The following is a 25,035-nucleotide window of genomic DNA, read 5'->3' as shown; positions in this document are numbered from 1 at the left end:
CGTTTCCTGTGCATTATTTGTTTTATCATCACTGCAACTAAGCAGCTGTAAATAAAGGGCTAAAAAGTATCAGTCTTCACAGGGTGGGTCTTCTGACCTCGCAGGAAGACACAAATCACAGCATCATCTTCCCAGGGGCATGACTACAGGCTTGCCACCGATGCTCAAACCAAACTGTTACCCCTCGTTATTGACGCTTTCTGAAGCAAGTGACAAAACGGAATTGTAAGTAGGCCCACAGTTATGGGAGAGGTAACTTTTCCAATCCTATCACATGCTTTAGCCCGAGCTGTGATTTTTCTTCCACATAGAAATGGACTGGTGTCACACACAAAAATGATCTGGTGTTGCGAAGTGTAGATATCAATAGAATTCTGTTTAAGGAATATAATTCGTGGCCCTAGGTAGCATATTAAAAGAGTCTCCGTAGGGAGCAAGAAAAATAACAAATCTAAGTATGAAGCAGAGATACAGTGACATTCAGAATTAAAGAACACTGGTGTATTTTTTTTTTTACTTTCTAATTATTTATAGGAATTACAGTGCCTGAATGAATATGGAATTCATTTCACAGAAGAGGAATTGGAGGCCAGAAAAGGTGACGTATTTTGCCCAATTTCATTCAGCTAATAGGCACAAAGGCAGAATGACATTCCAGAATCCCTGCCTTGAAGTTCAACCCCTTTAGAAACCCGTAACACTACTTGTTTCCAAAAAGAACACTTGGCATTCAAAAAGATCAGGGCTAACACAATTCCCTGCAGAACTTATCTGAGCACTATTTTGAAAGTGGCAAAGTTGAGAGGTTAAGAATAAGATGCAAGGGGGGGTAAAATGCGAGAACTACAATAGCACAACAGTATCGTGTATTTTCATAGCACATAATACATGTTGGGAACATTATATTTATATATGTATTTCATTTATCCATGTTATAAGAGACAAAAATGATATTCTATTATCAGTAGCTTTCAGGTATAATTATGAGTTGTGGTTTATATAGGATTATCCTAAGTATTTTTTTTAAATTTTTTTTTTCAACGTTTATTTATTTATTTTTGGGGGACAGAGAGAGACAGAGCATGAACGGGGGAGGGGCAGAGAGAGAGGGAGACACAGAATCGGAAACAGGCTCCAGGCTCTGAGCCATCAGCCCAGAGCCTGACGCGGGGCTCGAACTCCCGGACCGCGAGATCGTGACCTGGCTGAAGTCGGACGCTTAACCGACTGCGCCACCCAGGCGCCCCTATCCTAAGTATTTTTAATATTCCAGTAAACCAAATGAACTCTGAAATTTTTCCCTACCTGTATGACAAGCAGATTACTCAAAGAGATTAAAAAAAAAGCTAATATTAAAACAAAGAACTGACCATTTATTCATTTGTGTTATTTACTGCGCATCTGGTTTGTACTAGGTATTCTTAATTTTCTACAGAAACGAAAGGAAAAGATTATTCAATTTCTTAAAAACATACCCAGATATACAATAAGAAATCAGTTTTATCGCAAGTGGAATCTTTTCTAAGTTAGATAATATTAATGTCAACACATATTGCAAACATTGGGCTGTGTCTCAAATGCCATCTAGTCTAGTGGTTCCCAAGAATGGTTGAACATCACAATCATCTGGAAAGCTGCAGAAAAATACAAATTACAGAAGGTCATGCAAGATCTATTAAATCAGACTATTCACGAGTAGATTCAGGGCATTTGCATTTTGAGCTGGGAGCCCAGTTCATTCTCGTGATCATGCACGTTTTGGAAACCTACTGATTCTTTCTTGCCTAATCTCCTTATTATACAGACAAGAAAACTGAGGCCAGGGAATGACTTGCCCAAGGCATTTACTCCTTGGTAACAGAGGTGAAGTTAGAATTCAGAATTCTGGATTTGCTGGTACTTTTGTTTTTCTTTTTCATTTCTTGTTTTCCTTTACTCCAAGGGTTCTTCGTTTATTCTTCTTCTTATTCTTTCCTATCACCAAGTAACCAATATTGAGTCCCTACATCTAAGAATGAGCAAAAGTAAAGTCAAACAAAGAAACAAATCAACAAAAAACCAAAATGGGAATTTGAACTTAGGCTGTTTGATTCAGTAGTGTGCTTTCCACTGTGCCACTGAGCTCTACAGTCATCTACTTTTTTTTAATGCCTATTTATGAGAGAGACCATGAGCAGAGGAGGGGCAGAGAGAGAAGGAGACAGAAAATCCAAGTGGGCTCTGTGCTGACAGCAGTAAGCCTGATGAGGGGCTCAAACACACGAACCTGAGATCATGACCTGAGTCCAAGATGGACGCTCAGTAGACTGAGCCATCCAGGCACTCCTACAGTCATCTACTTTTGACGTTTATTTGGGATGACTGGGTGGCTCGGTCACTTGAGCATCTCTTCATTTCAGCACAAGTTATGATCTCACGGTTTGTGGAATCGAGCCTTACCTTGGGCCCCATGCTGACAGCATGGAGCCTGCTTGGGGTTCTCTCTCTACCTCTCCCTCTGTCTCTCTCTCTCTCTCAGAATAAACTAAAAAAATTTCTTGAGAGAGAGAGTGAGAGAACTTGTGGGGGAGGGACAGAGAGAGAGAGGGAGATAGGGCAGGCTCCACCTGATGTGGGGCTCGACCTCATGAACCATGAGATGGTGACCTGAGCCAAAGTCAAGAGTCAGACACTTAACCAACTGAGCCACCCAGGCGTCCCATAGTCATCTATCTTTAGACTGTCTACTCAATCCCTTTCTCTGCATTCCCCAACTTTGAAAGGTGTCCTCTGTCAGCTGTTTGTCCCTGAGTCCTGATCCATGGCCATTGCTCACCTAGACTGGGCTTCTCATCTGGGACTAGGAGATTACAGTCTTATTTAGGTGAAAGAGTTATGGCTGCAGCGTGGTTACCACGTCCCTTATGGGCAGAGGAAGCCAATACTGGTAACCGGTGGAAAAGATGAGTAAAAAAGACACTCATGGAAGAGGGAGTGAGAACTCTCCCAATGCACCTGCTTCCTACTCACCGGTCTTTGTTTTTTCCTGTGGCTTCCACGAGCTCATAGAGCCTTATGACCCATTCTATTTTAAATAGTTAAAATTATTTAGTTTTAATATTTTTGACTTCTACTAGGTCAAGTTGGTTACATTCCTTGACTCTGCCGCTAGAGTCCTGACTAACACACCTCTTATCATTCATGTTATGTAAGTTACTGTATAAGCCAGTTACTTTTGTTACATCATTTTAAGAGGTTCATTTAAAAAAATATTGGCTGGGGGTGTGGAGAAAGGGGGACGGAGGCTACAAATGTATGGCATTTTATGGAATGCTGATATTTTCATAAAGTACACATTTTACAGTCTGATAAAGGGGAAAGGTCCAGAGGAGAGAGCTCTCTCTTAATCTCAGCTTTGCCTTGTAGAAGACTTCTGAGTTGTGAAAGATACCTAGCCTTTTTGAGTTTCCATTTCCTCACTGAAAATGGAAGCAAGGAAACCTACCTTAGGTTAGTACAAGGAATCAATGAGATCATTTGTGCATTCACTCATTTACTCATAACTCATTCATTTCCCAAAGATTTATTGAGCATTTACCATATGCCAAGCACTATGGGAGGTGCTTGGAATAATGACCATTTCATTTTAGGGAAAGTGAGTGGATAGAAAAAAATCCCAATAATCACCATGGTGAAGGAATAGAGTATTTTAGAAGTGAATCATGCTGCTGATGTAAGAAAAACAGACTAAATTAAGGAGGATCAGGAGTACAAGGGTTGGGGGCTATTGGGAGGTGAGGGCACCCCACTAAGAAAGTGAGATGTGACCAAACACTTGAATGACCTGAGGGAGTGAGTCATGTGCAAGAGAAAGGTGTTCCACGTGCAAGGAACCACCAAGGCTAAGGCCAGAAGGTGGGGGTATGCTCAGTTGTTCTTGAAATTGTTAGGAGGTCAGTGGGGATGGAGTGAAAGGACAAAGTGGAGAGTAGTAGAAGAATGTGGAGTTAAGTGGGATGTGCTGTGGAGAGGTGGATGGAGGGATGGATCAAGGGCAGCTCAAGGCTTTTTGGCTCTCACTCTGTACATGACATGGGGGCTGCTGTGGGAGTTCGTGCTTAGAATTGAAATCACTTATGTTTCAGCAGGCTCATCCTGGCTGCCGGTTGGGAATAGACCACAGCGGGGGTCAAGATAGAGGCAGAAGGAAAGCTTGTAGAGAGATGCCATGTTGGCTCAAACTCAGGTAGAGCTGGTGAGGAGTGGTCAGTGGTCAGTCATGCTGGGTGAGCAAGAGGATCTCCTGATGTATCACATGGGGGGGTAAACCAAGAGGGAGACAAGGATGGCCCCAAGGTTTCTAACCTAAGTGACCAAAAGAGTACACTCATCATTACTTGAGAGGCAAAAGGCTGTGGCTACAGAAGATTGGGGGGAAAGAGGATGAGGTTCCTTAGGCCATACTGATTTTGAGAGGTCAGTGCCCAGTGGGCTTGCCATGTAGGTAGTTGGATACGCAATACTGGAATACGGGAGAGAAGTGTGGCTGGAGCTTGCATTAAAACCTTCCAGAAGACTTTCTAGCCTGGCATATGTGACTGCTGATATTCTTATTGTTACCTACCATAGTGATTATGAAGGGGGTCAGACAACATCATATATGCACAGCACAGTATCTGAGAATTCAAACTCAACGTATTGTAATTCCCTTCCGTCTCCCACCTTTACTTCCAAATATTTCATTCTCTATTGACTAGAAGAGGGAGTCTATTGTTTTCTGTGAAAAAAAAAATCCATTTTCCACAAGACATAATAAAAAAAAATCCTATTTTATACTTTGGCAGCCCTTTGAAAAATACTGCAAAAAATAATCTTCTGATAAAATATTAACAATAGTACTCAGTAAGTCATGAAGTAGAACTTTCAGCTGGTGAGGTAAATTTTGATTCGGGCATGAGCTGAGAAGATCTAAGGGAAAAATGAAAACAGGACTGAAATAATCCGTGGATCTGTAAGTCCCTCAATATCTCTCAAACCTCCCTGGATTTTTGGCAGTGATTAGCAGTCTTTCAGAATCAAGAAAATGCAGAAGTGTAGGAAAGGTGATTATTCCAACTGTGGGTCCTAGTCTGAGGAAGCACATTTGCCTGAAGGCACATCTGGGGACCACTGGAAATTCTGGAATGAATTCTCTCAAGTATAAAAGTGTATCTTTTTTTTATTTAAAAAATTTTTTTTCAATGTTTATTTATTTTTGGGACAGAGAGAGACAGAGCATGAACGGGGGAGGGGCAGAGAGAGAGGGAGACACAGAATCAGAAACAGGCTCCCAGGCTCCGAGCCATCAGCCCAGAGCCCGACGCGGGGCTCGAACTCCCGGACCGCGAGATCGTGACCTGGCTGAAGTCGGACGCTTAACCGACTGCGCCACCCAGGCGCCCCTAAAAGTGTATCTTTGAAATGGGTTTCTTAATTTGTAAATGTTCCATGTCTTCCATTGAACAGATTTTAACTTAGAAACCCTCCCAGTTGGAACCCTCTTTTATAGATGAGGCTAAGGAGGACTCGGGAGGTGATGTGGCATGCCTGAGGCCACAGCTAGCCGGTACAGCAAGGCCAGACCAGACCCTAGGCCCCTAACTCTCAGTATAGCTGTCTTTCCACGCACCTTCTCTTCAGTTTTTTTTTTTCTTCTTTTCTTCACTCAGTTACCGCTCATCAGTAGCACCATGTCCGTGAGGTCTCACATCTTATCTTAACCATTTTACTGAAAGCTTATAGTCCATAAAACAGTGCGCTTGTTTGAAGACAAAGTTAAACTATCTATCTGCCTCCTGGGCCCCTCACTCCTGCAGAAGATGACGTAAGAATCGATTTTGGAACGAGGTCTGCACTTATTCCGACCCACCCTAGGTCTGAGACAGTGTTCGATCACATAAAAAGTAAGAGGACTAGCTACTTTCCCCTTCTTTTGCAGATCACATTGCTAATTGATTCATCCTTTGGGTATAGAAAACTTCAAGGCAGGGCTGGATGCGTGAGTGTGCAACTTGGGCAACTGCCCAGGAGCCCATGATCAGAAAAGCCCCACACTTAATTCTTTAAAAATGTGAACCAGTGTTTTTGCGGGCGAGGTACAAGTGGAACGTGTGGGTAAGGAGGGGTGCACAACATTCATGTCCCCAGCCATCCCTCGCTGCCTCATTTGCATATAATGTGCGTGATGGTGAATTCTCTTGGGCCCATAATTCCTGGACATTCAGCAAGGTTCTGTATGAGTGAGGTTAAGTGTGCTCTGTCTGTGACTAAGTGGGGAAGGTGACAGTCCCAAGAAGTTTTGCTTTCCACTGGAAGCAGAATTTGCTTTGAACTTCACATGAAGGCAATGATGTTCCAAGAAACATGGATAACAACAAGTGATGGGGTTCAGGGCAGGTCACCCTCAAATACGCCACTTTGGCATATTGATTATTTTGAATTAAAGTTACTTGGGATAACGCCAGTACAAGAAGGACACTCTGACGCTCCTCCGTCCCCGGAAAGCAGGAAATAAACGTCCCATGTGAATGACACCATGAGGTAAAGAGACATCCTTATCAGCAGAGACAGGGAATCCAGGGACGAGAAGGCTGTAACAAAAAACCCTGTTGTTTCTTCACTAATTTCCTACCTGAAGCCTAAACTTCTTTTTGTCAATTCTTCATGAACTTATTGTTTCTTTGTCTAAAAGGTACAAAAGCTGGCTGGTTTGGCCACTTCTCTGAGTCTCGTATTTTTGCAGGCTCCTGTATGCATGCAATTGAATTTGTCTTTCTCCTGCTCATCTGTCTTCTGTTGATTTAATTATTAGACCAGCCAAAGAACCTAGAACGGACAGAGGGAAAAGTTTTCCTCCCCCAAACAAGAAATCCTATTGTATCCTTCATTCTATTCTATTCTATTCTATTCTATTCTATTCTATTCTATTCTATTCTATTCTATGTTTTCTCCCTTGAATTAGTAGGCTGCTTATGTTGAAAACAAAGAGATAAAAAGAGAAAGAAAGGGAAAGCCATAGTTCTTTTTGCTACAGTCCTTCCTTACTCATCAGTGAGCCAAAGGGAGTGAGTGTTGGTAAATGGTACATGTATCACGAAGTGAATAAAAATGGTAGAGTAGATCTGTATAGTGTTTCCACTGTTCTGGTAAGACCAACATACATATGCATGATCCGTGACGTACAAATTCTGGTGACCGCATTAAGTTAAACAGTCCCATGTTTGTATTACGCACTGTAAAGATGGATGGTAAAATGCACCCTGGTAATTTAAACTTTGATTTTTCTTCTTTATCCGGAGCTACGTTAAATAAATTAAAACAAAGTTAAATAAATTAAAACAAACAAAAAACACTATGATCAGTTGAGAGAGAGAGATGGCAAATAAAAGGGACCAGTTTTATACTTGAGTACATTTAACAACTCTTGTCCTGCTTTCTGAACAGGGCCCTGCATTTTCAGTTTGCTCTGGGCCATGCTAATTCCATAGCCATCAACATTCACCCTATTGTAATGAACTAGCACAGACTTTAGCAAGTGCTTCAAGCATGATCAATTTACAGTTTAAGTAGCGTATGTAGGATTTTTGGCAATGGAAAATCTGCTTCTGAAAACCCTAGTATGATTATAAACCAAATTAATCTCGTCTCTGTTCTCATCAAATCTCCTAATGTCTTTCCCTTCCCTCCCAAACGATTTCTTGGATATCTGACCAAAGTTCCTAATTTGAGCCAATCCACCTCAGAAGTCCCTTGGTCTTTGATTTAATTCAATTTCTAATTTAATTTAATTTTAATCTTCCATTTGAAACTCTACTGCCTTCAAGGTCAAATCCTCAGTTGGTGAAGAGAGAAAAGTCAGTGAAAAAAGTAATTTACTTTAAAGTGTGAGTAATAGAGCCACCTGACATGTTTGAGGGATATTTAGATTTTAAAGGAGCACTTAGTTAAGTCTAAAGGACCTTAATGCGAAAGAAACAATGCTTCTAAAGGAGAAAACTTTCTATTACTCTCTGCCAAGAGAGCCCTTCAACTCAATGCTCTTAAAAGAAAGGGCTGTGTTCTATTTCTCAACAACCACACATGATTTTTTTAAATGAGGTAACTTATGCTCATATGCACCAAGATTTTTCCAGTCAATTGGAAAAGACCTCGGTATCATGAAATATACAGGCTTATTTCATGTCTCTTTTTAGCTCACCAAAAAGAGGGGCGCCTGGGTGGCTCAGCTGGTGAAGTGTCGACTCTTGGTTTCCGCTAAAGTCACGATCTCACAGTTTGTGGGTTTGAGCCCCATATCAGGCTCTGCACTGGCAGCTCAGGACCTGCCTGGGATTCTCTCTCTCTCCCTTTCTCTTCCCCTCCCCACTTGCACTGTCTGTCTCTCTCTCTCTCAAAATAAATAAATAAATAAATAAATAAATAAATAAATAAATAAACTTTAAACCTCACCAAAAAGAAATGTACTTTAAAATGTGTAGTAGTAAGAGACAGCCTTCCTTTAATTTTCTTTATGAATCTGACCTCTCTGTTCTTCCAATTCCATCCCCTATCAGTCTGTCTGCGGTGGCTTTGCAGCTTCAGGAGCTTAGCTAAAGGACTCTCTTTGCAGAATTTTTAAGGCATTGCCTCCCTACCCCAACTCACTTTCCTACAGACAAGATGAGTTGGGGCTCCCTGGTGAACAGAAGTTAGGTAGTGACTCATTGGGATATCATGGCTGTTGCCCTGGTACAAAAAGATTGATGGTCTATTCACAACTTTGGGAGCAATATTTAGAATTACCTTCCAATCCGTGTGGAAGGAGACTAAAAGACCTTTTCCATTGAGCGTATCTTTTTTGGTTAAAAGGATCATCACTTGAGAATAAATTGGAGACTGCAATATTTATTGTCAATGCCTTAAGTGGGGGCTTTCAACATCTTGCATCTGGATAGAATTTCTTCCCTCCAATCTCAAAGCTTTACTATGTTTGTTTCTAAGCAGTTTTCTTTTAAAAAATTACAGTAGACGATCTTACTCTATTTGGCTTTAGTGAATTCACATTGCTTTCTCTTCACTCGTTGGGCTGAGAGCCTTCCACATTTCTTTTGTAATTCCACCCCCAGGTCCCCTTGATGGACTTGATGAAACACAGTAAGAGTGGCCACATTTATTGAGGGCTTACTATGTGCCATCATCGCTCTAACTAAGCTCATTACGTGGATTGTCTCATTTAAGATTCACAATAGCCTTATGGGGTAGGTGATAGTATCATCACCCTTTTACAGGGGAGAGTGAGATGCAGAGAGAAGAGATGGACCAAATTATGAGGGCTGGTCAGTAGGGGTGCCACGGCACAGACCCACAAGTCGGCCTGGGCCATGCACTCTCCCAGGATTTCACCTCTCAGTGTTTATTTTTCATGAATTCATTCTCACTCATCTGTCTAATTCCTTTGTATCAGCCAGTATGTAAGGCTTCCAAAGCTGACCATGTCCTGGGAACTTGAAATACCTTGCTTCATTTAGATATGATCATTATCCCCTTTTATGGATGCCAAAAGTGAGACACGAAGAGATTAAATTACTTGGCCCAAATCTCAGAAAATTTTACAGCCAGGACTTAAATCCAGTTCTATCATTAAGTTATGTTTCACTCTTCTGTGTCAGATTTCATTTTGCTCATTCATAAAAGTGAGTTTTCTAAGCCAAAGTATAGAAAAGCATTATTATTATTATCATCATCATCATCATCATCATCATCAAATTGGTGATGAGTTCGACTGGTAGAGCCAAATTTAGTAGCCAGAGACCAAAGTCTTAGTGCCAAGCCCAGATATGCCAGTTGGCAACAATGCTTCTACTGCAACCGCAACTTTGTTTCTAGCCAGTCACTTCCCAGAGGCATGTTACTAATCACGAATCCCTGAATTGTGCACATTCCGACATGGACTGAACTTTATCATTCATCAAATCTAATTGTTTCATTTCACAGATATGAAAAGCACACAGTTGCAGGAGAACACCTGAGATGCACAGCAAATTAGTAGCAGAGCTAGGACAATAAGGTAGATTTCCTGACACTAAATCTGACGTCTTCATCCCATCAACAAAGGCAGCCTATACTGGCTATTTTTTTCACAGGGTCTTAAAAAACTGTGTTCATACTTTCAACAGATATTGAGTGGCTCCTATGTCCCATACACTATTCTAGGTTGCTAGGGACAGGACAGCAAACAAAAAATATAAATTCCAAATAAATGGATGGATGAATGAATGAATCAATCAATTAATTAATTAATAAAAAGGGGGGTGGCGCCTGGGTGGCTCAGTCGGTTAGCCATCGACTTTGGCTCAGGTCATGATCTCACGGTTCGTGAGTTCAAGCCCCGGGTCGGGCTCTGCGCTGTCAGCTCAGAGCCTGGAGCCTGCTTTGGATTCTGTGTCTCCCTGCCTCTCTGCCCTTCCCCCGCTTGCACTCTCTCTCTCTTTCTCAAAAATAAATAAAACATTAAACAAAATTTAGAACAAAAAATATAAATTCCTGCCCTCATGGAGCTTTACAACCCAGCACTGCGACGGTGAAATGTCCTGAAGATTCAAGTGATAAAATGTTACATGAATTGAAGTTATTTTGAATTTAATCGCCGATAAAGGTGATTGTTTAAACAGCACTGGCTTGAAATATGGATGATCCAAAGCTATAATGTCTCAGGGACAGAAAAGCTTATTATTCTGTATAATAACTCGTACAAATAATCAAAATTCTGTCATGACACACAAACAGGGGTGGCGTGGGTTGTGTGGTACGAATGGAAAGGTGGAGAAGCTAAGTAACGTCCATGCTCTCAAACAGCTTAAGCTGGAGATGTAGTCATTGTGGATGAGGGGAAGCATTTCCCCTCAATTTAAACTTCTTTACGTGAATTCCGTAACATTTAAAAAATTATCTTTCACTCTATGACAGTTAAAAATCATTCTCCATAGCTGCTGAGAATTAACACTATAATTAGGTGAGTAATCTGAAATCCCCAAACCCCAGTTAAATTTTCTGAAATCGATCTATTTCACGTCTTTTTTAAAACGAGGTCCACCATATTTTGTGTCAACCTGTTCAGCGGCAGAGAAATGACAATAATAAAATGTAAATATGCCTCTGAATCAAGATACGACCTCATCCTCTTGCCAATAATTAGTATAATGAAGTAACAAAATTGAGCTCTTGGTCCACAAAGGCTGGCTGCATTTCCTATTAGTCTGAATAGAAACAGCCACCCTAAAGCTATTTCATAATGGAAAACGGAGAGCAGTGCAGTTTCAAGTACCAAACTAAGCCTATTCTTTAATTACAGTATTTTGCAATGTCAAAATACAGCATTATCTAATATAACCAGGGTTTTAAGAAATATAGTTACGCTTGAAGCGGATAGACTATGCTTTGGTGTCTTCCAAGATAGTAAATGCTTCATTCTGACTCTCCCACTTAATAAGTATGTCAAGTACATGTGGCTGCGACCATGTGTCCTGAAGGCTCTGCCACTGAGGGATAACTCAACTAAAACATGGTGACTACAATCCAGCGACAGGAAGACATGAGAGTCCAAAATAGAACTCATCGTTATACATTTATAACCAACTTTGCTCATATACTGGCCTAAGTACTGAACTGTTAAGGATGCATGTGCATATATCCACCATTCTTAACTTCGGAGAGGTAAACACACAAGAATTCACACTCAGAAAATATTCTGAGTGGCGACTGCTGGGAGAAAAACCTAAAGGGTTAGCAATTACGTGAACTACCTTTCATTACTCGTACATACTCCTCACGGGGCCTCCCGAAGACCCAGTGAGGGAGACACGTTTCGTGTGGCCAACTTAGCTAACCTACATGAAAGTCTGGCATCAACTCTACAGTTCCCAAATAGTGCCATTTGTGGTGGCCTAATTTCCTTGGTTTCTTCTTTGGTTACTTCAGTAGAAATAAATTATGCACATACTCTCCAAAGGTAATGCCACCACAATAATATGTCTGCTAAAGTAGAGTGCAATGATGCCAGCTTTCACGATAATTAGGTGAGAATGTCTATTCCAGGCAAGTCAATGAACAGGAAGATAGGGACCTTCTTTTTCTTTCCTTTACCTCCATCATGGATAGGAATTCGATAGGGCCATCCCTTGAAAATGCTAGGAAAGAGACTCGTTTTGTCTTCAGCACCTTGTGTCTTTTTTTTCGTCTTTTTTTTCTTCGTCTTTTTTTTTTCATCTTTTTTTACGTCTCTTTCCCATTTTTATACCTTCTTTTTCAGATATTGTTATTCGAGTTTCCTTCATTAAAACTCTAACACTTGGCAGTAAGTGGCCCAGCCCAGAAAGCCTCTTTGTCCCTGCAGACCCCAGACCTCTTCCTTACTGAGAGGGGTCCAAAGACCTGGCCATCAAAACCCATTTAACTCCCTCAGGCAGTGCCAGCAGCGGCCAGTGAACAGGTCCAGCAGCATTAGATAAACCTAGCTGACCAAAATAACAATGCGAAGACACTGACAAATAAATTGCCATTGGAATCACGGTCCACAAAAGTAGCCATTCTTAACTAAAACTGTGACTGCCTCCAACAATAATAAAAACATAAAATTAAAAGCCCCCTGGGTCTCCTAACTTAAACAGACAAAATGTTCAGGCTACAATAAAAGATCCCTTGCCATACCAAAAATTAAGACAAGTCTCAACTTAAATGGTAAAGACAATCAACTGATGCTAACATTGAGATGAGTCAGATGGTTGGAATATCAGACAAGGATTTTTAACAGCCATCGTGTAACTGTTCCCATCAATCAGCTACAAAATCTTTTGGAACATATAAAAAATAGAAACTTTCAGCAAAGATATGGGAGTTATAAAAAGAACCAAATGGCAAGTACAGAACTGAAAAAATATGTGAATAGAAATAATAATAATTATAATTATGATAATAATAGTAATAATAATAGATTTGGTGGATGAACTCAAAAGAAGAGTGAAGAGTACACAGGACAGATCCCTTGAATCCACCCCATCTGAACAACAGGGAAAAAATCAGATACTTTAAAAATGAACAGAAACTTCAGATGCCTGTAGGACAATAACAAAAGATCCAACCTTCATATCACTGGGGTCTCAGAAAGACGTAAGAAAAATAGTGGCTGAATGCTTCACACATGTGGGTAAAATAGACACTTGCACAGATTTATGGAGCTGAGAAAACTCCCAACAGGCAAAAGCCACAGAATTAGGGATGCCTGGGTGGCTCAGTTACGCAACCGACTCTTGATTTTGGCTCAGGTCATGATCTCGTGGCTTGTGGGATCGAGCCCTGAGTCAGGCTCTGTCCTGACAGCATGGAACCTGCTTGGGATTCTCTCTCTCCCTCTCTCTCTGCCCCACCCCTGCTTGTGTGCATACTCTCTTCTTGAAAATACATAAAATAAATTTTAAAAAGCCATAGAAATATACACCAGTCCACATTATAATGAAACTTCGGAAAATGAAAGCCAAAGAAAATACCTGAAAGGCAACCAGAGAGAAACAAGCATTTCTAATCACTTAAACACCAATTTGAAAGACACCACATTTCTCATTTGAAACCATGGAGTATAGAAAGAAGTGGCAAAGCATTTTTTTTTTCAACGTTTATTTATTTTTGGGACAGAGAGAGACAGAGCATGAACGGGGGAGGGGCAGAGAGAGAGGGAGACACAGAATCGGAAACAGGCTCCAGGCTCTGAGCCATCAGCCCAGAGCCTGACGCGGGGCTCGAACTCACGGACCGCGAGATCGTGCCCTGGCTGAAGTCGGACGCTTAACCGACTGCGCCACCCAGGCGCCCCAAAGCATTTTTTTTTAAATGAGGAAGGAAAAGAAATGTCAACTACAAATTCTATATTCAGGAAAACTATTCTTCAGGAATGCAGAGGAAATGGAGACATTTATTTTTTATTCCATTTTTGATTTGTTTTATACACAGACACATACATAAAGTTGTATCAGACACACTATAAACTTTTTTTCAATGAAGACATTTCTTGTATAAAGAAAAATTCAAAGAATTTGTCACTAACAAATCTATTCTTAAAGTCTAGCTTCAAATAGAAAGGAAATTAAAAAGGGGCACCTGGGTGGCTCAGTGGGTTGAGCTTCCAACTCTGGGTTTTGGCTCAGGTCACGATCTCCCTAAGTTCAAGCTTTGAATCAGGCTCCGTGCTGACAGTGTGAAACCTGCTTGAGATTCTCCGTCTCCCCCTCTTTCTCCCTCTAACTCGTGCTTTCCCTCTCAAAATAAATAAATATTAAAAAATAAAGTAAGAAGCTTGAAAAACAGAAAGGAAGTTGTAAAAAAAGAATCTTAGCACATAAGGAAAGAAGAAACAAGGAAAAGAGCAGAAAGCCAGATATATACGATCCTACTTATGAGTTTGAGAAATTAATTTGATGGTTGAAAAAATACAATAGTAATCTGATACTAAGAAAATGATACCTAAAAGCGTGGAAAGTAAAAGGACATAAACACAAGTGAGATTTCCATAGTCAAAGTGGTAAAACGTTGGTATTAGGAGACTGTGTTACGTTGCAGACGTATGTTGTAACACCTAGTGTAACCACTACAGAAACTCTGCAAACAGGTATACTCCAAACCACTAGGGCAAAAAGATTTTCCCATCATGTGCACGATAACAGATTCGTTCCAGAACAAAAAGAATGCCTACACACCAACAACGACAAAATCAAACAACCCGATTGAAAAACAGGCAAAGGATTTGAGTACACATTTCTCCAAAGAATATATACAAATGGCCCCAAAGCACACGAAAAGATGATCAGCATCACTCGTCATTAGGACAATGCAAAGCCAGACCACAATGAGATACAATTTCACGTCCATTAGGTCGTCCGTCATAAAACAAACAAAATAGAAAATGTGTTGGTGGTGATGTGGAGGAATTGGAACTAGTGTGCATTGTCGGTGGGCCTCAATAGCAGAAACAAACAAACAAGCAAACAATACAATGAGAAATGGGAGAGGAACTGAATAGACATTTTTCCAAGGAAGACTTACAGATGGCCAACAGGTATGTTAAAAGGTGCTCAAATCGCTAACCATTAGGGAAATGCAAATCAAAACCACGATGCGGTATCTTCTCACAACTGTTAGAATGGCAATCATCAAAAACACACGGGCTACCAAGTGTTGGTGAGAATGTGGAAAAAAGGAAATTCTCGTGCATCACTGGCGGGAATGTACATTGGCACAGCCACTATGGAAACCAGTATAGAGGTTCCTCAAAAGGTTAATCATGGAACTTCTAGAGGATCCAATAATCCTACTCTGGCTATATATCCCAAGGAAATGAAACAGGGTCTCAAGGAGATATCTGCACTCCTGTGTTTATTGCAGCACTATTCACAATAGCGAATACACAGAGGTTACTATTAGAGATACCCCCCAGATTATTATTTGGCTGCAAGAAGTAAGAAAACTCTGCTATTTGTGACAACATAGATGGAACTTGAGGCATTATGCCAAATGAAATAAGTCAAAGAAAAAGACAAATACTGGGGCGCCTGGGTGGCGCAGTCGGTTAAGCGTCCGACTTCAGCCAGGTCACGATCTCGCGGTCTGTGAGTTCGAGCCCCGCGTCAGGCTCTGGGCTGATGGCTCGGAGCCTGGAGCCTGCTTCCGATTCTGTGTCTCCTTCTCTCTCTGCCCCTCCCCCATTCATGCTCTGTCTCTCTCTGTCTCAAGAATAAATAAATGTTAAAAAAAAAAAAATTTAAAAAAAAAAAAAAAAAGACAAATACTGTTTGATATCACTTACATGCGGAATCTAAAAAAGCCAAACTTATAAAAACATACAGAGATAGATTACCAGGTGCTAGAGGTGAGAGGGGTGGGGAGAGGTTGGTCCAAGAGCATATATTTCCAGTTATAAGATGAATATATCCTGAAGATCCAACATACAGCATGATTATTATAGTTAACAACACTGTCTTGTATGCTTGAAAGACTGCTACGAGAGTAGATCTTAAACGTCGTCGCGACAAAAAGGAAATGGCAATTGTGTGATGATGGTGGTGTGAGCTATCATTGGGCAATACAGAGGCATCACATCGACATGTTGTAAATCTTAAATTTATACAGGGTTACAACATGTCAATGTTATCTCAATCAAGCTAGAAATAAAACACAAAACGTGCAATAAATCAAATCCAACAAAATGGTACAGCTGCTATCGAAAACAACATGGTGCTTCCTCAAAACCTAAGCATAAAATTACCATCTGATCCATCAAGTCCACTTCTGGAATACAACCAGAAGATTTGAAAGCAGGGGCTCACGCATACACCTGTACGCCCATGTTCACAGTAGCTTTATTCTCAATGGCCAAAAGGGGGAGACAACTCAAATGTCCCCTGGCAGGTGTATGAATAAACAAAACACCGTATACATAAAATGGAACGTTATTCAGCTTTGCTGAATCCTGATACGTGCTATAACACGGATCAACGTGGAAGACATTATGCTAAGTGAAACAAGCCAGACACAAAATGACAAATATTGCATGAATCCACTGAAATGAAGTTCCTAGAATATGTGTATTCACAGAAAATGAAAGCAAAAAAGCGGTTACTATTTTGTAAGGGATGTAAGCGAGGAATGAAAAATTAGTGCTTAATGGGTACTCGGTGTCAGTTCAGGATCACGGAAAAGTGCTGGAGATGTCAGTGACATAGCCACACAACAACGTGAATGTACTCAATGCCACTGAACTGTATGCACTTAAAAATAGTTAAAATGGTATGTTTTGTGTTATGTGTATTATACCGCAATAAAAAAATGTCACAAACCAACCCGTACAGCCTCCCCCAAACTGTTCAAGTAACCCACAGAAAGGCAAGAAAAGAGAAAGAGAAAATCAACAATCAGAGAAAACCAACAGAAAGTAAGGACGCAGCCTTCTCACACACTAACATTTCAATAATTACCTTAAACATAGATGGCCTAAATACAGGAATTCAAAGACAGAGATTGGTGGATAAAATAGAACATGACTCCAAAATATGTTTGTAAAAAAAGCCGCTTCAAATTCAGCAGAAAAACAATACCATGCTGACTACAATAATTTTAAGAAAGCAGGTGAGACCGTATTGATAACAGATAAAGTAGCCATCAAAACAAGAAACGTAACTAGACAACAAAGAGCTACGTAACACCGTGATCCAAGGATCAATATGCTGGGAAGACAATCCTAATCCTAAAGTCGTATACCGAGTCTCAAAATACATGAAACAGAAACTAATAGAGTTTCAAGGAGAAGTAGAAAATCCACAATTAGAGACTCCAACCTTCCTCTTAAAAACTAATAGAACTAGGGGTGCCTGGGTGGCCTGGTCGGTTAAGCGTCCGACTTCGGCTCAGGTCACGATCTCGTGGTCCGTGAGTTCGAGCCCCGCGTCGGGCTCTGTGCTGACTGCTCAGAGCCTGGAGCCTGTTTCGGATTCTGTGTCTCCCTCTCTCTCTGCCCCTCCCCCATTCATGCTGTGTCTCTCTCTGTCTCAAAAATAAATAAACGTCAAAAAAAAAATAAAAAAAAAACTAATAGAACTAGAGAGAAAACCAGCAAAGACATAGATCTGAATAACACAATCAACAGACTCTAAGTGACATATACAGAACAACACACCCAACGACAGCAGAGTATACACTTTTATTTTTTCCCAAACACCCACTGAACCTTTACCAAGATAGATCAGTTCCTTGGCCACAAAACAAACCTTCACAAAAATAAAAGTATTGAAGTCATACATAATGTGTTCTCTGACCATATGGAATCTAACTGGAAGTGAGTAACAGAAAGCTAACAAGAAAATTTCCAAGTATGTGGATATTAAAATACAGACTTCTAAATAATCCATGGGTCCGAGAGCAATGAAAATGGCAACTGGAAATACATGGAATGTAGTTAATGCCAGGATGAGAAATAAATTTATAGCACTGTAAATGAGGAAATGTCTCAAATCAAAAGAAAGTAGGAAAGGATGAACAAAATAAACCACGAGCAGCAAGAGAGAAAGTCACAGATACAGCAAATTGGTGGTTTGGGGGGAAAATAATCAACAAAATTGATAAAGCGCTAAGAAGAGAGAAGATGCATTGTCACAACTGCAGAAACCAAATAAGCGTTATCACTATTCATTTTATGCCTGTTAAAAACATAATAAGGGAACATCACAAAACAAAACAAAACCCTTTCATGCTAAAAAATTTGACAAATTAGAAAAAAAAATGGACCAATTCCTCAAAAACTATGTATTACCAAAACTCAATAAAGATGTTATAATTTGAATATCCCTATAAGTATCAAAGAACTTGAACTGACAGTTTAAAACTACTGAAAAAAAAAAAAAAACCTCTTCAAATTCAGAGGGTTTTACTGGGGAATTCTATCCAACATTTAAAGAAGCATTATCACCATTTTCCACAATCTGTCCTAGAAAATAGAAGAGGAGGGAACAATTCTCATTATATGATACCAAAACCAGATAAAGAAAATACAAAATAACAAAGCTGCAGACCAATAACCCTCCTGAATTTAAATGCAAAAAATGCTCAAAAAGATACTGGCAAATTAAATCCAACAATGCATAAACAGAATTATATGCCATGACCAATTGTGCAAGGTTGGTTCAACATTCATGGGGCGCCTGGGTGGCGCAGTCGGTTAAGCGTCCGACTTCAGCCAGGTCACGATCTCGCGGTCCGTGAGTTCGAGCCCCGCGTCGGGCTATGGGCTGATGGCTCAGAGCCTGGAGCCTGTTTCCGATTCTGTGTCTCCCTCTCTCTCTGCCCCTCCCCCGTTCATGCTCTGTCTCTCTCTGTCCCCAAAATAAATAAACGTTGAAAAAAAAAATAAAAAAAAAACATTCTAAAACCAGTCAAGGTAATCCAGTGTATGAAAAGCTAAAGAAAATATCACATGATCCTATCAATGGATATAGAAAAAAAAAATTGACAAAACCCAACATACATTTATCATAACGACCCTCAGAAAGGAGTCGAGGGCAATCACCTCAACTTGATCATCCAGAAAAAAAATCGATAGCTAAAATCATACTTCAGGATTATACTTAAATACTGACTGCTTTCCCCTAAAACCAGTACAAGGCAAGGATGTCTGTTATCACCACTCTTTTCAACATAGTATTGAAAGTTTTAGCTACTGTATTAAGCGAGGAAAAAGAAATAAACAGCATACAAACTGGAAATGGTGAAATAAAATTATCTCTGCTTGGAGATGACATAATTAGGTATCACTAAAATAAGTGAGGGAAGACCCCAAGGAATTTACAAAAACACCCCTAGAACTAATAATTTCAGCACTTCTGCAAGATAGAAGATCAACTTACAAAGACCAATTACATTTCTACACACTAACAATGAACAGGTGGAAACAAAAACAATACCATGTAAAACTGTAGCAAAGAAAATGAAACAATTAAGAAAGCATGTATATCATCTATATACTCCAAATGACAAAATACTTCAACACTTCAAAAAAGATCCAAATAAATGGAAAGACACTGCATTCATGTATTGCAAGACTCAACATAATAAAGATGTCAATTCTTCCCAAACTGGTCTATAGGCCTAATGCAATTCCTATCAAAATCTTGGCAAGGCCTTTTTTTTTTCTTTTTAAATGTTTTTATTTATTTTTGAGACAGAGAGAGACAGAGCATGAGCAGGGGAGGGGCAGAGAGAGAGGGAGACACAGAATCCGAAGCAGGCTCCAGTCTCCGAGCTGTCAGCACACAGCCCTATGGGGGGCTCGAACTCACCGTGAGATCATGACCTGAGCTGAAGTCAGATGCTCAACCGACTGAGCCACCCAGGTGCCCTGGCAAGGCCTTTTTATAGACATAAAGAAACCTTTTCTATAATTTATATAGAAGGGAATAGACCCCATAACAGCTAAAATAATTATAAAAAAGAAAAAAAAATGAGAAATCAATCTACTCCTATTAAGGCTTAATATATAGCTGCGGTAAAGACAGTCTAGTATTGGTGGAGATACAGGCAATTCTGTGGGACAGAAGAATCCCCAAATATGTCCATACAAATATGCTGAACTGTTTTTCGACAAAGGTACAAAAGCAATTCAATGGAGGAAGGGATAACCTTTCAACAAATAGTGTTGAAAGAAATGGATGTCATGGGCAAAAAATAAAACTTGAGCTTTACTTCACACCTTATACAAAATGTAACTCAGAGTGGATCATGAATTCAAATAGAAAGTGAAAAACCCTAAAACTTTCAGAAAAAAAGAAAAAAAATCTTTGGCACCTAGGGCTAAGTAGTTTTTAGACTTGATACTAAAAGCATGATCCACAGAGGGAAAAAATTGAAAAACTGATAGCAATTACATTTAAAGTTGTTGTTCTGTGAACATCCTTGTCAACAAGATGAAAGCTACTAAGAGGAAATATTTGCAAATCACATATCCAACAAAGGTCTCGTATCTAGAATAATAATTCCAATTTAACAGTAATAAAACAACTCCATTAGAAAATGTGTGAAGTCCTGAATAGATATTTTACCAAAGAGTGTATACAGAGGGCAGTAAGTGCATACACAAATATTCAACATTTTGGCCAGAGAAATGCAAGTTAAAATAATAATATTAATTTTGATATGAAAATGGCTACAATAAGTGATAGGGACAACACGACATGCTGATGAGAATGCAGAAACACTGAATCACTCGCAGATCGCTGGTGGGAATGGAAAATGGCGCCAGGACTTTGGAAAACTGCTTGACGGTTTCGTATAAAACTCCTGTGCAATTGCAGTAGGACTCAGCAGCAACACATTTATTCCACAAAAAGTAAAATAAAAACATGTTCACATAAAAATTCGTAATATGTGTCCAGCAGTTTCCTTCAAAAAAGCCAAAACCTGGGAAAAGACCAGAGGTCTTTCAACAGGTGAATAAACATACACCCAACGGAAAACTATTCTGCAATAAAAAGGAATGAACACAGCAACTGGGAGGAAACTCTAGGGACGTATGTGAGTGATAAAGGCCAATCCTAAAAAAATGACATGCCATTTATAAATGATCCCATTTATGTAACATTTTTCAATGTCAAAATTACGGAGACAGAGAATAGATTAATGCTTGGCCAGAGTTTCAGGATGGGCCTTTCGGGAAGGTTCTGGAGGAAGTGGGTGTGCCTATGGAAGAGCCAAACCAGGGACCCCACGGCGATGGAACCATTCTGTATCTGGACTGTGAAGGAGAGACATGAACCTAAATGCATGTGACAAAATGACATAGAAGTCAGTACATAGATGTACACAACCCAAATGAGTACAACTAAAATTGTGGAAATCTTAGGATTGGTGGATTTTATCAACGTCAATATTCTAGCTGTGATACTATACTACGGTTTCTTGAAATGTTACCCTTGGAGGACACTGGGTAAAATGCATATGGTTATTTCTCTGTCTTAGTTTTTAAAACTGCATGTGAATCTACAATTATTATAATACGATTCTCAATTAAAAAAAACATTAAGCTTGGTTTGAAATTTAAGGTTCAATGAAAATCGTAACATTCATGAAAGACAAGACAACAATTCCTATTTCTTTTTTTTTTTTTTAACGTTTATTTATTTTTGAGACAGAGAGAGACAGAGCATAAATGGGGTTGGGTCAGAGAGAGAGGGAGACACAGAATCCGAAACAGGCTCCAGGCTCTGAGCGGTCAGCACAGAGCCCAACGCGGGGCTCGAACTCACGGACCACGAGATCGTGACCTGAGCCAAAGTCGGATGCTTAACTGCCTGAGCCACCCAGGTGCCCCGTCAATTCCTATTTCTAACACCAGTGTGTAACAAGCTCATTATAAAGTCACTGCGTGATTTCCATTTTAATTTCTTTCTTGAATAATAATTTTAGGGTAGTAAAACATATACAACATAAAATTATCATTTCCATGATTTTTAAGTATCTAATTCATTGGAATTAAGCACAGTTGCAATGTTGTATACACATCACCACTAACCACTTCCAGAACATTTTCATTATCTCCAAAGGAAATTCTGTACCTAATAAACTGTAACTCCATACTCCTGTATCTCCTCAGTCCCTAATAACTACTTTTCTACTATGGTCTCTTTTTTAGATACCTTTGGATACCCTACATAAGTGGAAACATACAGTATTTGCCTTCTTGTGTCAGGCTTATTTCACTTAGCATAGTATTTTTTAAGGGTCAGCCATGTTATGGCAAGGATCAAAATTTCCGTCCTTTTAAAGGCCGAATAGTATTCCTATGTATGCATAAACCACATTTTTTTCAACATCCATCTTTTCAAGGGCACATGGGTTGTTTCCACTTTGGGTATAATGCTGCTATGAATGTTGGCATAGAAGTAACTGTCTGAGTTCCTGCTTTCAACTCTTCTGGGCATATACCTACAGTAGAATTGGTGTATCATATGGTAATTCTGTGTTTAACTTTTTAAGGAACTTCCATACGATTTTCCATAGCGGTTGCAACAATTAAATTCCCACCAGCAATACACAAGATTTCCAATTTCCTCACATCCTCGCCCACACTTGTTATATTCTCTTTAAAGAAATGTAACAGCCAACTTAGTGGGTATGAAGTGGTTCATCACTATGGTCTTGATTTGCATTTCCCTATTGTGGACAGTAATTTTTAAAAGACACATTTATTTAAGTGTGAAAAGAGCACAGCTTGTTTTATGCTTTATGATTGGAAAAATAAATCACTTTGTATCTCTATTTTTTTTGAAGATCTTATGGATTTTATTCAACAATTCATGCAGCTAATTAGCATCCCATCTAACAATAGAAAGGAGCTGCAAGGAATTGTACAAATGAGGTTGCACAAAACGAAGGAGGCATTTGTAGGCAGTAGGGAATGGGAACAAGGAAGTTATACCAGCACAAGTGTTTTGGTTGTGGCAAGGTCACTTTCCCCCAGGGGATGGCAGGGATCTGTAAGGCAGATGATCTCATCAGTGCTGACCCAGTGATTCTCTCTTTTTTTTTTTTTTTAATGTTCATTTATTTTTGAGAGGGAGACAGCACAAGAGTGGGATAGGGGTAGAGAGGGAGAGAGAGAGGGAGACAGAGGATCTGAAGTAGGCTCTGCGGTGACAGAAGAAAGCCTGATGTCACGCTCGAACTCACAAATGGTGACATCGTGACCTGTGCCGAAGTTGGACGCTTAACTGACTGAGCCACCCAGGCGCCCGTGACCCAGTGATTCTTAATTAAGGTTTAAGACTCCATCTCTGGTGGAGACAAAAGTGCAATGAAGCCTCGGTGTGGTGACATGGGGCCTGGCACCATTTGGTGACTCCGTTTTGGGCCTATTGTCTTGTTTCAGCACTTCATTTACAGACCACAATAAAGGCTCTTGTCCGCACTTCTTCCCTCTCTCTCTGCCTCCTGAACTCTCCTGGTGGTTTCCTGTGTGCCCCTCCTGGCATGCCCCCTCCTCTTGGGTACTGCCATTTCCAATGGTAGTCATCTCCTGGTCTATTGGCCTTCATATAACCCAAGTTTTTATTAATACACTGTATTTTATTTTATTTTTTTTTAGTGTTTATATATTTGAGAGAGAGAGAGAGAGAGAGAGAGAGAGAGAGAAGGGGAGGCAGAGAGACGGAGACACAGAATCAGAAGCGGGCTCTGCATTGTCACCACAGAGCCTGACGTGGGGCTCAAACTCACGAGCTGTGAGATCATGACCTGAGCTGAAGTCGGACGCTCAACCTACTGAGCCACCCAGGTGCCCCTAATATACTGTATTTTAAAACAGCCCTGAACGACTAGACACTTTACAGACACTCTGAAGAGTGATCAAATAAAGAACGGATAAACAACACACATTTTTTTTTTAACAATTTGTTAAAAATAAACAACATGACCAAATGGAGTCATGTATGTTGAACCCACTGAATCTTATGGAATATATGCCCATATATGAGTCACACTCGGGGAAGAAACAGAAAATGCAAAGTATCTACTGTTGTTGCATTTGTTATCAACACGTAGTGTTTGCTGTGGAAATACATTTAAAAAACTTCACTTTCCTCAGCGACCTAATCTCGGCACTCAAAAGAAGGGTTTATGTTTCCCTACAGAATTAACTCAAGTTCAATTTGCTGAACTCCCAGACCTATTTTCATTTTAAAATGCTAGCAGTCAAAATAACTGCCTCCTTAGTGTTTGTCTCCCTGCATGAATGAGGCAACACTCGGAGGGGTAGTGCCCTCAGTCCTTGTTCTCCCTGCGTAGTCAGTCCTTGTAAACCTGTCACTTAAGCTTTCACAGGCCTCAATTGTCACACGTGAACAGGATATGAATTGAGGAATGGAGCAGATCCTTACCGCATCACTCCTCGTCACACTCTTAGTGTCTCCGAGTTCTTACCTATAAAATGTGAAAACAATCTGTTCGCTGTACGTCACGCTCAGCTCTGTCTGAATCCAGTTAGGTGACCCGGGAGGCGAAGGCACAGACTGACTGTCAGGGTCTATGACAGAGGTCTGGGTGATAGAGGATGATGGCTTAGAGTGGGTTGATGGCCGGGCAGGTGGGGAGGAAATGGTTAACATTCTACACGTATCTTCAAGGCAAAGTCAATAGGATTTGCCGTTTGATGGAATACGGGGCATGAAAGAGAAGAGAAAGATTCCCAAGTGTGGGGCCTCAGAGATGGGAATAATAGAGTACCATTTACTTTGATGAAGAGGTTGAAAAGGCTTGGGGTATCAGGGAGGCTCAGGTGTTAGATTTGGACATGTTAAGTGATAACGGGTCTACTAGATGTACGTATGTATGGTGGGTAACACGGCCCGATTTATGTTTTCGACAAATTCTCGGAGGGGACTCAAACTGGACACAGGGGCCAGAGGGAAGCTACCCGGACGGTGTCCGCAAGAATGAGTAAGGCATGGACGATTG

The 25,035-nt window shown here is 40.3% G+C and overlaps 1 protein-coding gene across 9 annotated transcripts in view; it reads right to left on the bottom strand.

The window, feature by feature from the left end:
- Window positions 1–25,035, bottom strand: part of DLGAP1 (DLG associated protein 1) — a 1,131,601-nt gene that overhangs the window by 601,809 nt on the left and 504,757 nt on the right. The window lies entirely within an intron of this gene.

This window comes from Felis catus, chromosome D3 (genome assembly GCF_018350175.1).
Source record: "Felis catus isolate Fca126 chromosome D3, F.catus_Fca126_mat1.0, whole genome shotgun sequence".
NCBI classification, from domain to species: Eukaryota; Metazoa; Chordata; class Mammalia; order Carnivora; family Felidae; genus Felis; species Felis catus.
Note: the sequence above shows the minus strand (reverse complement) of the source record. Positions and strands in the feature narration are given on the sequence as shown.